At 36.0% G+C, this 13370-nt stretch overlaps 1 protein-coding gene across 1 annotated transcript in view; it reads right to left on the bottom strand.

Moving 5' to 3' along the window:
• LOC107183680 (ephrin type-A receptor 3-like) overlaps positions 1-13370 on the bottom strand; it is a 116202-nt gene that overhangs the window by 51407 nt on the left and 51425 nt on the right. The gene's annotated exons all lie outside the window — the stretch shown is intronic.

Raw genomic sequence — 13370 nt, forward strand, 5'->3', positions numbered from 1 at the left:
TTCACTCTCTAATTAATATACAAAACATGTAAGTGCACATGCTCTTTAGAAATAGATTCAAACCCCCGCCAGTGTGGTTCAGTGGGTGAGCAATGACCCATGAGCTAGGAGGTCTACCTGTGATTCCCAGTCAGTCAGAGCCCATTCCGGGTTTCCAGCTCGATCCCCGGTAGGGTGCATGCAGGAGGAAGCCCATCAATGATTCTCTCTCATCAATTCATGGTTCTATCTCTCTCTCCCTCTCCCTTTCTCTCTCTGAAATAAATAAAAACATATTTTTAAAATAAATGGATTAAAAAGATCAACCAAGACACAATCTAGATAAGTTCATTATATATAACTGCAAATAATCGTATTTTACTATTAAAATCAATAATAAAATATTCATAATGACCATGCCCATATATTGGTCAGCTCTATTCAGATTTCTTCCTGATCATGCAGAAGACTCACACACTCTAAAGACGGCATTGTTATCTTTACTTTATTGCCAAGGGAATACCTAAAAATGAATTATGCAGGGGCCAAAGAGAAGGTAACCGAGCACTGGTGCCAAGGAAACCTAACCGAGCCTCCTTGATATTTAAGGAACTTTCACCAACACATAATTCACAGAATTATGAACACTTACCAAATGTAAACAGTAATGAAAATTAAAACAATTATAACTCATTTATGTGAATCATTTTCTTACATAGTGTTCTTGAGTTTGTCCTTGGTAGTAGCTGGATAATTTTTTCCTGCTTCTACCTCCAGCTTCAATTCTGTTTCCCCAAAGCACACACCCAAAATACACCAGTGTGAAGACCCTGAGACGAGGATGCCACCAGACTGCGAGTGCTTACCACCACTATCTTAAAGCCACTCTATGTTTTATTGAATATTGTTTAGGAAACATCAGTCAGTGTCTAAGGAATCATTTTTTAAAGTATTTTTATTGATTTCAGAGAGGAAGGGAGAGGGAGAGAGAGATAGAAACATCAATGATGAGAGAGAATCATTGATTTGCTGCCTCCTACAGGCCCTACACTAGGGATTGAGAACACAACCAGGGCATGTAACCCAAACGGAATCGAACCATGACCTCCTGTTCATAGGTCGATGCTCAACCACTGAGCCACGCCAGCTGGGCTAAGGAATCTTCTTTTCCCCTTAAACTCTGACATTATTTTATTCTATATGATTTAAAACTAACAAGTATGGGTTTAAATCTCAATAATTGCTGAGGATATGCTTATATTTTAATAGCAAATGCCATGGTTTTCCAGAATTTTACTATGAAATAGTAATAAGAGCTACTATAACTCACGTCACCTCCCCCGTTAGCTCTTACTGCTTTCCAGGCAAGTAAGCTGAGGCTCAGTTCCCCAGGGTGACACAGCCACATGTGGCAAAGGACCGGGACTCAGATATGGACCTGTGTCTATAAAGGTCCCACTCTTAAGGCCCTGGGTATTAGATTGGCTATACTTATTTTAGAGTCGTCTGGATAAAAGTCATTAACAACTACTTCTGGGAACAAGATAGTTAGGCTGATGGAAAAATAAGCAGGGGTAGTGCTCATTATTGAGTTTGAACACAGCTTTTCTCTCTAGCCATGCAGCTTAAATGGATGGCACTGTTTACTTTTAGGGTTGATCTTACACCGCTAATAAAAAACTCATAACTTAGCAATAAGTACACAAATAGCACGTAATACTTATTCCTATGTAGTGTTTTTTTTTTCTTTAGAACATTGTATTGGTTATAAAATAAAACTGCTTAACTTGGAAAAAAATTGAAAAATATACAATGACCAAATAAAACTGAGTTTACTTTCAGTGGATTTGACAGGTGACTAATCTGCTGTGAGAAGTTTAAAGTATTATATCATTGAAGATGTTTTGTTTAGCAAGAGAAGACATAGAAAATGCATTTTTGGCCCTTTGGACTTTTCTAAATTAATTTACATCTATAGAATGACTATGCCAAGAAATGTTCTATAAGAAAAATGAACAACAAATACAAATTATCTTCATCCATCATTACATTTAATATTAATGCATCTATAGTCGTAGTTCATATAATATAGCACTTGATTATTAAATGTAATAAATACATGAAATATAAAATTGAAAAGACAACATTCAAAAAATCACATCACTCTTTATCAGAGAATAGGGTTATATGTATATTTATCTCTATCTATATAGGTATGAAACGTTTAATTATTTTTAATGCTCTGTACTCTTTATAATTTTAAAAACATTTCTAACAGTTTGCCTTCATTAACACTTCTTTTTTAATTTATGAAAATTACTCAAAACGCTGTATCAATTTATAATCCCAGCGTCAAGTCAACTCTGGTCATTAAAATTATCTAAAATACCTCAAAACATTGTTTTATAATGTTTTCCTTTGTTTTCAGTTCAAAGACAGAATGAAAGAAGACAGTTTTATACCTAGCACAGCACACAATTACATGGTAATCGCTGTCTTATCTTTATTAACACTATAGAATAGACCACCCTTCTGGGTAAAATATGAATGGTCACTCGTTTTGTTTTATAATTATTATTTCATATAAAATCAGTCCAGTGACAGAAAATATCTTATTCCTCCAGTTATTTTGCACACATATTCTCCTAAATGCTTCCAATGGATCAACTTGAGTGACCAATAGAAAGGTGATATCGGAGTAAGAGAAAGCAATGCAACTAATTAATATGTCAGCGGAGTGCAGTCCTTGCCAAAAGAGCTAATGAAGCTTGCTAAGGACACATGTGGGCCTTTTGTAGCGCAGGCCTGACTGTACAGCCTGGTTAGGTTAAATTGTCTGTCAGTTACTGGCCAGTTGGCCAGCACCTGGCTGCTGAGGCCAGTGTTCCCCCATCCCAGCGGCCTTCCTCCCAGCTCTCAATGGCAGGCTGCTGCCACTGAACATCTAGAAGCCTCTGACAAGGTTTGGTCACACAATGGGCTCCTGACATGTGAATGAAGGGCCAGGGACACACTCTGAATGGGGAAGATTTTCCCCATTTAAACTCATAATGTTCACAACACACATAAAAGAAAAAGCCCATCCTTGGTGTCAGGCCATTAACATGTATAACAATATGCTAATAACCTTCTAGATTACTTTCGGTTTCCAAGGACATTTAAATACATGAATTGATGGCTTCAAGCTAAAAGGAAATGGTGGGAGAGGAAAGGGCAGTTGGTTAGGGAGGATGAAAAAAAACAACACCAAAAGCAAAGGGGAGAAATTGCAATCTATCTACAGAAAACGGGTTAAAAAGGCCTTCCACCCAGACAGAAGGCTTCTGTCTATGGAAGGATTGCAGGGAGATTCACACAGAATGCCCCAGGGAAGTGTTAGCAATGATATGCGCATCTCCTTGAGGCTCCTGATTCAAACTACTTTTCACTCCAGCTGTGGACCTTTTGTGGTTGTGTATGGCTTCTCTCAACTGCCTCCCTCAGGTTTCCATAGCACTCCAGGTAGAGCTTTAAACATCTGCTCTGAGAACAAACATATTTTTTTAGGACTGTGAAAAATCATATCCCAAGAAAAAAATTTGACATTGTGGAAACAGGCCCTGCCTGACATTGTACCCTGAAGCAAAGAAGAAATTAGTGAACAGTCCCGAATAAAGTGTAAAAGATGTTTTATTCCCCATTATTTTATCACTTGTCATTTTCTTAGACTCAAACAAATGGGAGATGCAGTTTGTACTATTATGTTCCACCACAGTCATTCAACATAAGCCTCAAAATGAAGTATCAATTTGTGTTATCATAAAAAAAGCCCTATCCTATGAACCACCTGCTACATTGTTTGTCAGAATTCATTGCTTCTGCCTTAAAGAAAGACAGCAACTCTTTCTTTAGTGCTGATTAGTTATTCAGTCAATTTGAAAAATTACTGCTCCCATAGATTTCAACACTGGGCTGCTGCCATGAAAATGAATCTGCCTGGCTTCCAGTGAGAAGAAGCATGTGAAAAATATGATGTGCTTGTTTTAAATTCTGACACACGGAACTTAACAGAAGTAGGTAAACCTCTTGTACAACATTTCACTTTATTTTGCTGGGTAAACTCTCCCTTCTTTTGAAACAACACTCATAAATTTGGAGCATCAAATTCTGCTGCCAGGAGTGCGGAGGCTAATTTTTACCAACCTGCAAATATTGTGCCCATGAGCTGGCTGATGCTAAACAGAACCCCTTTCTCCAGGATCAAATCTGTGAAAAGTGTTTCTTCTCTCATGCAGCCAAGCGAAAATATAAGAATGTAATTCTTAAAACATGGTTAGAAGAAGTAAACAGTTGCTTTTTATGCTTTTATTTTAATGACCTGTTAAGACAAGTCAACTACTGAACCTAATGCTAGGTAATATTAACCAAAATAACAGGAGTAATGTGCATTCATATATTATTTTAAAATATATCTATGATTGTAATTCCAATTTAGAATTTGCTATTTCCGTGCTTGGATCTCACTGTCTATCCTCATGCTCTTTTTTCCAGTTCGGAGTTGTCACAGGAGACACAGAACGAACCTTAGAAACGCCTGTCGGTGTGCCGTCCGTTCCTTGGACATCCTTTACCCCCATATTGTGTGTATTCACTGCCAGAACATTGCTGTTCCATTCCCATCAAGATGGGGAGCCGCCCTAACCGGTTTGGCTCAGTGGATAGAGCGTCAGCCTGCAGACTGAAAGGTCCCAGGTTCGATTCCGGCCAAGGGCATGTACCTTGGTTGCGGGCATATCCCCAGTAGTGGGTGTGCAGGAGGCAGCTGATCAATGTTTCTCATCGATATTTCTAACTCTCTCTCTCTTCCTCTCTGTAAAAAATCAATAAAATATATTTTTTTAAAAAGATGGGGAGCCAAAATAAGATGCCCTTAAAGGTTTGGATCCAGTATAATTTAAAGTAATGAATGCTTTATGAGGAAAATAAAACAAACTAAGCCTAGTACCTCCATGGCTAAACTTCAGTGATTCGACTTTAATGATTGAATTCTACTTTGTGAGACTATAATCTCAATATTCGAGTCTGTTGACTTTCAAAATCACTCATTTGACTCTTTTCTATAACCACCAATTTCTATTAGAAAATGTGAATCTAAAATCAAAGTTAAGGCTACAAAGTGGTTTTTATATCTCAGTAAAACTGAAGCTATGTTACATTTGAGTTTTAAACCAAAGAATAAAATGGCAAAAGAGCTAATTTGAGAGAGAGAGAAACCTTTTTTTGATGGCCATGTAGCCCTGCAGAACCAGCATTTTCAAGTTCATGGACATGGCATCTGACATATATGATATCTGATAATACACATATAGAAAAAAACTGTATGGTCACATAAGATTACTTTTTCCTCTTCATTTGGGCTACGATTACATAAAAGAATTTTTTCATTATATATAATAATCAGCTATTTAGAAGATATATTTTCTTTGCAGATTACTTAAGAATGTAGTTTATCTCATATATAAAAGACAAGATCATTTAAAGAATGTTGTCATGGTTAAAGTAATAAGATATAATAATTGGAGTAGACATAGCATTTCAGAAGTAAAGCTAATATGCAAGTATTTTACCTAATATGTACATAATGTAAAGACATATTTTCTACCTAAAAATGTATACATGGTATACTAGGATATCAGAAAAAATATGCAATTTTCACTGCAGGTTTGAGTTTCTTAAAAAAAAACTATTTATAATAGAGACAATAACATTTACTATTAGTATAGTGATAAAATTCAACTGGTATATATTCCAAAGTTTGTCTGGAAATTCTATCTTTTTATACATTTAAATTACTTTATGGTTTTGGAAGAAGGAAACCTAATTTTGCATTCAGATGGCTTAAATGGGCTGACACTTTTTCACCTAAACAAAGATTATCTGACTTATCCAAGAGGTAATTGTTGTTTCCACACAAAGACAATTGGTGTTTTTTTCTACTGAAAAATGTGAATATATTGTGTTTCTGAGTATTTTCTTCATTAAGAAAAAAACTTTATACAATTTATGGACAATGAATTAAAAAGATCCGAGACTCCCTTTCTTTAATTTTTCTCCTAATTTTGTCTTCTGATGAAACACAAGAATTACTCCACATTTCTATTTCAAAAATGTATTTTTACAGTTATTGAAAATTATTTTATATATATTATAAAGAGATAATGTTTCTTTACCTAGCAATAGTAATTCAGCACACACCTAAATACACATTTTGTTTTCACTTTCTAAAATAATTGTGAAGAAAGAAATTGCTAAGTATTCATGTGTATTATTTAAAATCTCTACTTCAAAAAAGCATTGCATTTAGTTCATTATCAGTACACTTTTTACCTAAGTATAGTTACCTAATATACTAATTGCTGAAAGATTTCCCATAAAATTAAAATTTAAAGAAAGTTTATTAAATACTGTGAAATTATATTTATATTTACCATAGTTTCAACTCTCAACATTAAGCATACAAAAAGTAGGTATAAATAAACAAGTTTTATATCAACAAATGTTCTTTCTTTTTCATTTTGCTGGGGTTTTTTTAGCTTGTTTTTAATTATAGTCTCTTTAAATGATTGGGATCTTTAGAGAGCAACTTAAGAAAACAACATATGAAAATCATACAACACACACACACACATGCACACAAAAACCACAAACTTTCTACTTTCAGACGTCCAATAACAAAATACCACAGTTGCCAAAGTTATCTGCTTCCTATCAAGACCCATGTTTGGCACAAGAAGTATTCAATTCATTCATCATTGTCAGTGCATTAGTACACTAATTATTTCAAATTGTTTCCTCAGCCAGAGGTCTAGGACAAATCAGGCAAGCCAAAAATAGCAGTTATGAATAATTATGCATAATTTACCTCAAGGCCTGGGCCAGTCTATCATTAAAACTTTTACTTGCCACACTGTGATCTCTACTAATTGCAAACTTTAAAATTAGTTCAAGGTTGTCGTTTTATTCAGTGCCAACCTCAAACCTTCTTCCTAGTGACTTTCTGGTACTTTGAACACTTCAAATAAAACGTCATCAGAATATTATAAAGCATATATATGTTAAATGACAGATGGGAGTTAGTGCAGAAGGTATTGCTCCAGCCTTTTGCATGTTCAAATATGTTCCTAAATGGTATAAAGATAAGGGTTAGAAGTCAAAACATGGTAATGACCTAGCTTTCGGAATTCTCTCCTGTTGAAAACAGAAGAAAGAGCTTGAGCAACATGCAAATATTTCCCTTTAGTGTCAAGCTAGTCCGCAGACGATCACGATACTTTCTTATGGTAGGGACCCTTGATATTCTGCTTGTCATTGGAAAGCCCATGTGCACTTTGACATTGACCTTCATTTAAAGTAAGAACAGAGACATATGTGCCTTTCACCACTGATGTCAGGATTTCTAATAACAAATATTTCCAAACACTCAGAACAACAACAATGCATTTTAATTTCTAATTTTGTGTGATATTATTTTTCCCCAGATGGGGAGAATGTTCTGGTCACATGCATACATTCATCCTTCCTCGTTTCTCCCCTTTTCCCTACCCATGCTGTATCTTGTATTTATAATTTTTCATATTTAAAAACAAAAATCATTAATTAAAAAGAAAATGATTGTGAGATTTTAAATGATCTTCCCTTGACTTTTCCCATTTTACTTAAATTTTAACTTTTCCTGTTATTTTTTTTAAACCCTTGAGTTTTTAGCCCATGAAGACATATATCACCAACTTGCCATTCTCTTGAGTTATTTTCTTTCTGTAAAACAAAAGATGCTCCATTTCACCTCAGACCCATTTTGAGGAGAAATGGCCAATTTGCAGAAATGTTGTTTCTGGCTCTGATCTCTCAGATAAATGCTCCTTTCCGCCTCTTTTTAATAAGACTCCATACCCGCTGGATTTCTGTGCTTGCGTTTTTACGCTGTTTGTTAAGTTATGCTCTCAGAGAATCATCCACGCAAGGTCAGGTCAATTCACTCAAAGTATGAGTTTTATCTGGAACCTTCCTGAATCTCATCCCAAAGTATTTTGAGAATCTGAAATTTCTGATGAATCTGCTTTAGAGACCTGTAACAAGTAGATGGCTCCAAGAAGCACGAGGAAAAAAAGGAGAGCATATGAAGGAAAATGGTTAAGTTGGGGAGGAAAAGGAGACAGCTTAGAGATAAAAGGTAACTATTTTGTCCAACAATCTAAGGAGCTCTGACATTTTTATTGTTGACCTTGTTTTATTTTTCACAGAAGAGAACCATGTAAGATGGTTGTTATGATGGTATCAGAGTGAACAACAGAAAAGAGCAGGTATTATACCTTGAATGACTTTGTGTCATTTCAAGAGTCATATACATAGCCAATAACTATCTGGCCTTCCCGATTGCCTCAGTTACTTAAAGTAGAAATGTATTGCACCTGTGTTTATGCTGAAAAAAGGGTACATGTGTTGGCTATATTTTGTTCTTGCTCTCAGAAAACTTACAATTCAGTGAACAATAAAATAACTGAGAAAATTAGCATCGCAAATTATTGCAAATTGTGATAAGTTATATGAGAGAGAAAATAAGGTAAGAAATATCTTGGTTGCTAAGCCTAGTTTAGACAGTGGATCAGGGAATGCCTGACACGTAAGCCTAGAACTTGACCTACAGGGTGATGCGATGGAAATCTGCTGGTGGTAAAGAACCCAAGATGGAAGGTAGAACTCTGAGGTTTTAATTCTTCCGCCTCTATGCTAGTAATTAGGCTTTGGAAAAGTTATTTAATCTCCCTGGTGTCAATTTCATCATCTGTAAAATGAAGATGGTAATATTTAAAAACACAGGGTGAACCAGATTTGAAAAGCCAGACAAAAGTGTTCTGGGAAAGTGAAAACACAGGAATGAGTGCTCTAAAGAGTGAAAGCATTTGGTGCTTCTGTGACCTTAAAGGTTGGCGAGTGTGACGCAGCGTGTCTGCAGAGATGACATTCCAGAGCAGTGATAGCCCTATCACCCAAGGCTCAGTGGTTCTTGAGATGGATTTTATTTGCTGTGTAAAAAAGCTGATGTTTGCTCTTCCATCAGAACATGTGTATGTAATTGTCTAAGATAATAGTGGGTAGAAAGGGACAATATAAAAGGGAGCTTCTTTTTTAAGTAATAACATTAACAGTTAACCAGAGGATTAAGATAAATGTGTGTTTTAAATAGATCACTTTGACAGCAAGAAGAGATTTCAGAGGGGAAAGGCAACAGAAAGAGCAGTGGCATTTTGAGTAGATGCATGAGAATAGCTAAGATATGATGGTCTGTACTATGGTGGCAGCACTGGGGATGGAAAAAATCTGACCATTTTAAACTGTGTTTTAATTAACTGTATGTATTAATAAAAATTTCTATAAAAAGGATTATTTTCTTGGAGATTTTATATGTTGATAATACACATTGGTGATGTTGCATGCTATGATATTTTATTTCTGAAGATCATTTCTTGAGGATTAGGTAACTTATTGGCAAATTGTCTTATTTTTAAATGAAGTTTCTCTGTTTTGTTCTCTGCTTTCCCATTGTAGCTAGAAAGAATACTAGATTGGCTTTTCCTATGGATCCAAGTGCGATGGTTTAGGTCGGATATGGAATCAGAATCACAGAATGTCTCCTCTATTCACCTTTTTTATGTTCCTAATTCTTTACAGATTAGAATTAGAAGTGACAGAAAGATTATAAGAAGTCCCTGCAATCTTTAAAAGCCAAGTTTCTAACGTGTACCTTTCTAAAGTATAAGTAAATGAAAACCCCAAACCAGCAATGTTTCACTCAAAGAGTAGTATGACCTATTCTCTGTATACTTGTGTAAATAAAATTCCATCCTGCTTATCTTCCGTATACTCCTTTTATTAACTATATTCGTCTAGTCCCTGAGATATAGTCCACAGCTATTCTGTTGGGTGATCAGAGGCACTGGCGCACCAGCACACAATCTATTAGCACTAATTTGATGCTCTTAGGAGAGCAATTGGGAGGAAAAGCACAAGCTTTCATGGAATAATCTGGAGATCATTTCCTCTACCTGCTTAATTGTTTTCCAGGAAAGAAAGGTATCATAAAGGCATATAGAATTTTGTGCTGAACAATTTTTGGTAGCTCAGAGGAAGTCAGGCGAAACTAATGGGATCACTCAAGAGAGAGGATGGGTGGAAGCAGACCCAGTGGGCAGGCAAAGCTATGATGACAAGAATCAGGAAGGGTCAGGTTTGGAATGAGTTCTGGAAAATGTCCCATGACAAAGGCTTCCCAGTTGATGCAAGGAATGACATATGCAATACAAAAGTTGGCTTTTTTTAAGGCTGGATTTTGTCTAGGCTGTCTGGCATGTCCATGCATCTCTAGATCAATTACTTTTCTCTCTTTCTGTCTGAAATACTACCTCTGTCTGAACAATTCAACATTGTCATTGGATTAATTTGAGTTGTTTCTATTCCCTTGGTACCATTTGGTATCATGCTCTACCCTGCTTTGATGCTCTTAACTTCTGTAGGCCAACCAAGGCACAGTCTGATGCTCAAGATCTCATTCTTTTATTCACCTCAAATAGAGACTCTTTCATTTTAGGTTAGGTTTTGGGGTGTCTCCCCTCCCCAATCCATCACTTGGAATTAAAATTTGTAGAATATCCTCTCAAATGTTTCTGATTTCTTCAGGAATGTTGCATTTTATTCTCTGCCATACAGCTGTAGTAGAGTCACAAAGCCCGTGCCCGAAACACAAAAAAATGGTGGTCTCCCAAATCCCAAGAATGGAGTTCAGATACATACAACTGTATTTATTTAAGGCATTTGGAGTTTTATTCCCATCTTTCAACAGATGAACAATAGTCCCCCCATATCCATGGGTTTATCATCCTCAGCTTCCACCAACAGTGGATCAAAATATATATATATATATATATATATATATGTGTGTGTGTGTGTGTAAAGTTATGTTGCTGCTGATGTTTACTACATAGTTAGATCTACAATGGCTGTGTCTGTGCTTAACATGTACAGACATATTTTCTTATCACAATTCCCTAAATAATACAGTATAACAACTATTTATATAGCATTTACATTATATTAGATATTATAAGTAATCTAGAGATGATTTAAAGTATACAGGAGAATTGTATGGATTATATGAAAATACTATGTCAATATATATAAGTGACTTGGACATCTGTGAATTTTGGTCTTCATGATGGTTGTGGAACAAATCCATGTGTATACTGAGGGATGGATATATACGTGTGTGTGTGTGTATATATATGCCCTGGCTCTTAGCCAGTGGAAATCTTCACCTCCATGAAATCTCATTAGAAACATTTGAACATATATATATAACATATATACATATATGTTAGAGAGTAAAGGAACTCACAAAGACTCTACATATAGCTCTTATATCATAAGAATAAAACAGATTGGCATTATAACACTATAATAGAATAGAATAGAATAGAATAGAATAGAATAGAATAGAATAACAGAAATAGCTTAATGAATCAGCAGCCATATAAAATTGATGTTCTGGAAAAGCTTTTCTATCTTATCTCTGCCTTCACTTTAACCTCCAAAAAAGGCAATGATGTTGCATGCTATGATGACAAGAATCAGGTATTATACCTGAAACTAAAAGATAACCAATGTATTACTATCATTTTTGTAATTATCCTTTTAAGAAAAACAAATCATCCCTGTTGAATGCTTACTATTCATTTTGCTAAACTATAAAAAATATACCACTAAATTTGTGTGGTAGCCCCATGCAATAAGCATCATCATCCACATATTATAAATGGAGAAACTGAAGATTATATTGCATAAGAGGCAGTGGCAGGAGTCAAGTTTAGGTCTACTTGATTCCAAATCTATAACCACTCTAATTTGGCTCATTTATTGTTCTCCGGATAAATGAAATATCCCCGGTAAACCTAAGCCTTAATACTTTATAACTTGGTATAAATAATCTTTGTTGAGTGACTGTGTTGACACTGCAACTCACCACCTAGATACCTCTTCCTGGAAGGACTTGCCCTGGCTGCTGGGGGCGTTCTCAGTAGCATCTCAGCCAGCATCTCTCAGCCCCACCTAAGGTTGCCTCTGTTTCAAGAGCTGCCAGGCCAGAACTCATGCCCCTCCCAGGGTGCCACATCCAATGTCATGCAGGCACAAAGAGGCCTGGCCATCTCCTCCTAATTCAAGGTAACTCTGATAGACCACGTTCGGGCCGCATCTCACTCCAGTCGCCTTCTTCTCCTTTCCACAGGTATGCTATTTTAAAAAATGCTCAGCATGCTAAGTGCCTTAGAGTTTGCTTCCAGGGAAACCCAACTCACAGGAATGGAGGAGGAGAGGCTGGGCATGTGGTTTCTGGGCAAGAGAGGGGTAAGGACAACACTGAAGGAAGCTACACTGCACAAAATGAGAAATCAAGTCATAAAAATACACCTTCCCAGTTTGTTGTGTTTGGTTCTGCATAAAATTCCAAGTAGCTTAAAATATATTATTTATAATTTATTTATTAATTTTCTGGTTTATTTCTGATCTAATTTCTCCCACATATGGCATGTTCATTTATTCACTTGAATTTTTTCCATTTCTACAATGCATAACTCCTAGGGTTCCACGTATACTATTATGCCTAGGACAGTCTTACTTATCCCTGTTGTCCCCATTTTAATCTAAGCAGCACCCCCTTTTAGTCTCATGAATCCTTTCAGGAATGATAATTATGTATTCATCTAACTAATTTCCCACAATGGATAAATCTCTTACTAGTGATTTTAAATGAATAACTTCACTGGGATAAGAAGGGTCTTAAGCACAGTTTAAAAGAATAAAATTTATGATGAATTAAGGATTTAACAAAGATCCATAAGCCTAATACCAGTTTGTATTGGCAAAGGGCAGGGGAAACCATTGCCTTTATAGCTTGATTGCCAGCCAGAGAGGAAACTTGTACAGTCTCTACTGAGGGAAATTTGTCAATATTTATAAAAATTAAGAATGCACTGAGCTATACAAAACACAACAAAAGGAAAGTAGGGGAGGAAGAAAGAAGGGAGGAAGGGATGGAGGGAGGAGAGAGAGAGAAGGAAAAAAAGTATTTAAAAACTGTATAAAGCAGTGGTTCTCAACCTTGGCTGCACATTAGAATCACCTGGGAATCTTCTTAAAATCCTGATTTCTGGGCCTCATCCTCCAGAAATTCTGTTTCTTTGTTACTAATGTGACCTCACCTCATAACAAAGAAACAGAATTTCTGGAGGATGAGGCCCAGAAATCAGGATTTTAAAAAGATTCCCAGGTGATTCTAATGTGCAGGGAAGGTTGAGAACAAC

Source organism: Myotis davidii, unplaced genomic scaffold, assembly GCF_000327345.1.
Source record: "Myotis davidii unplaced genomic scaffold, ASM32734v1 scaffold482, whole genome shotgun sequence".
Classification (NCBI taxonomy): Eukaryota; Metazoa; Chordata; class Mammalia; order Chiroptera; family Vespertilionidae; genus Myotis; species Myotis davidii.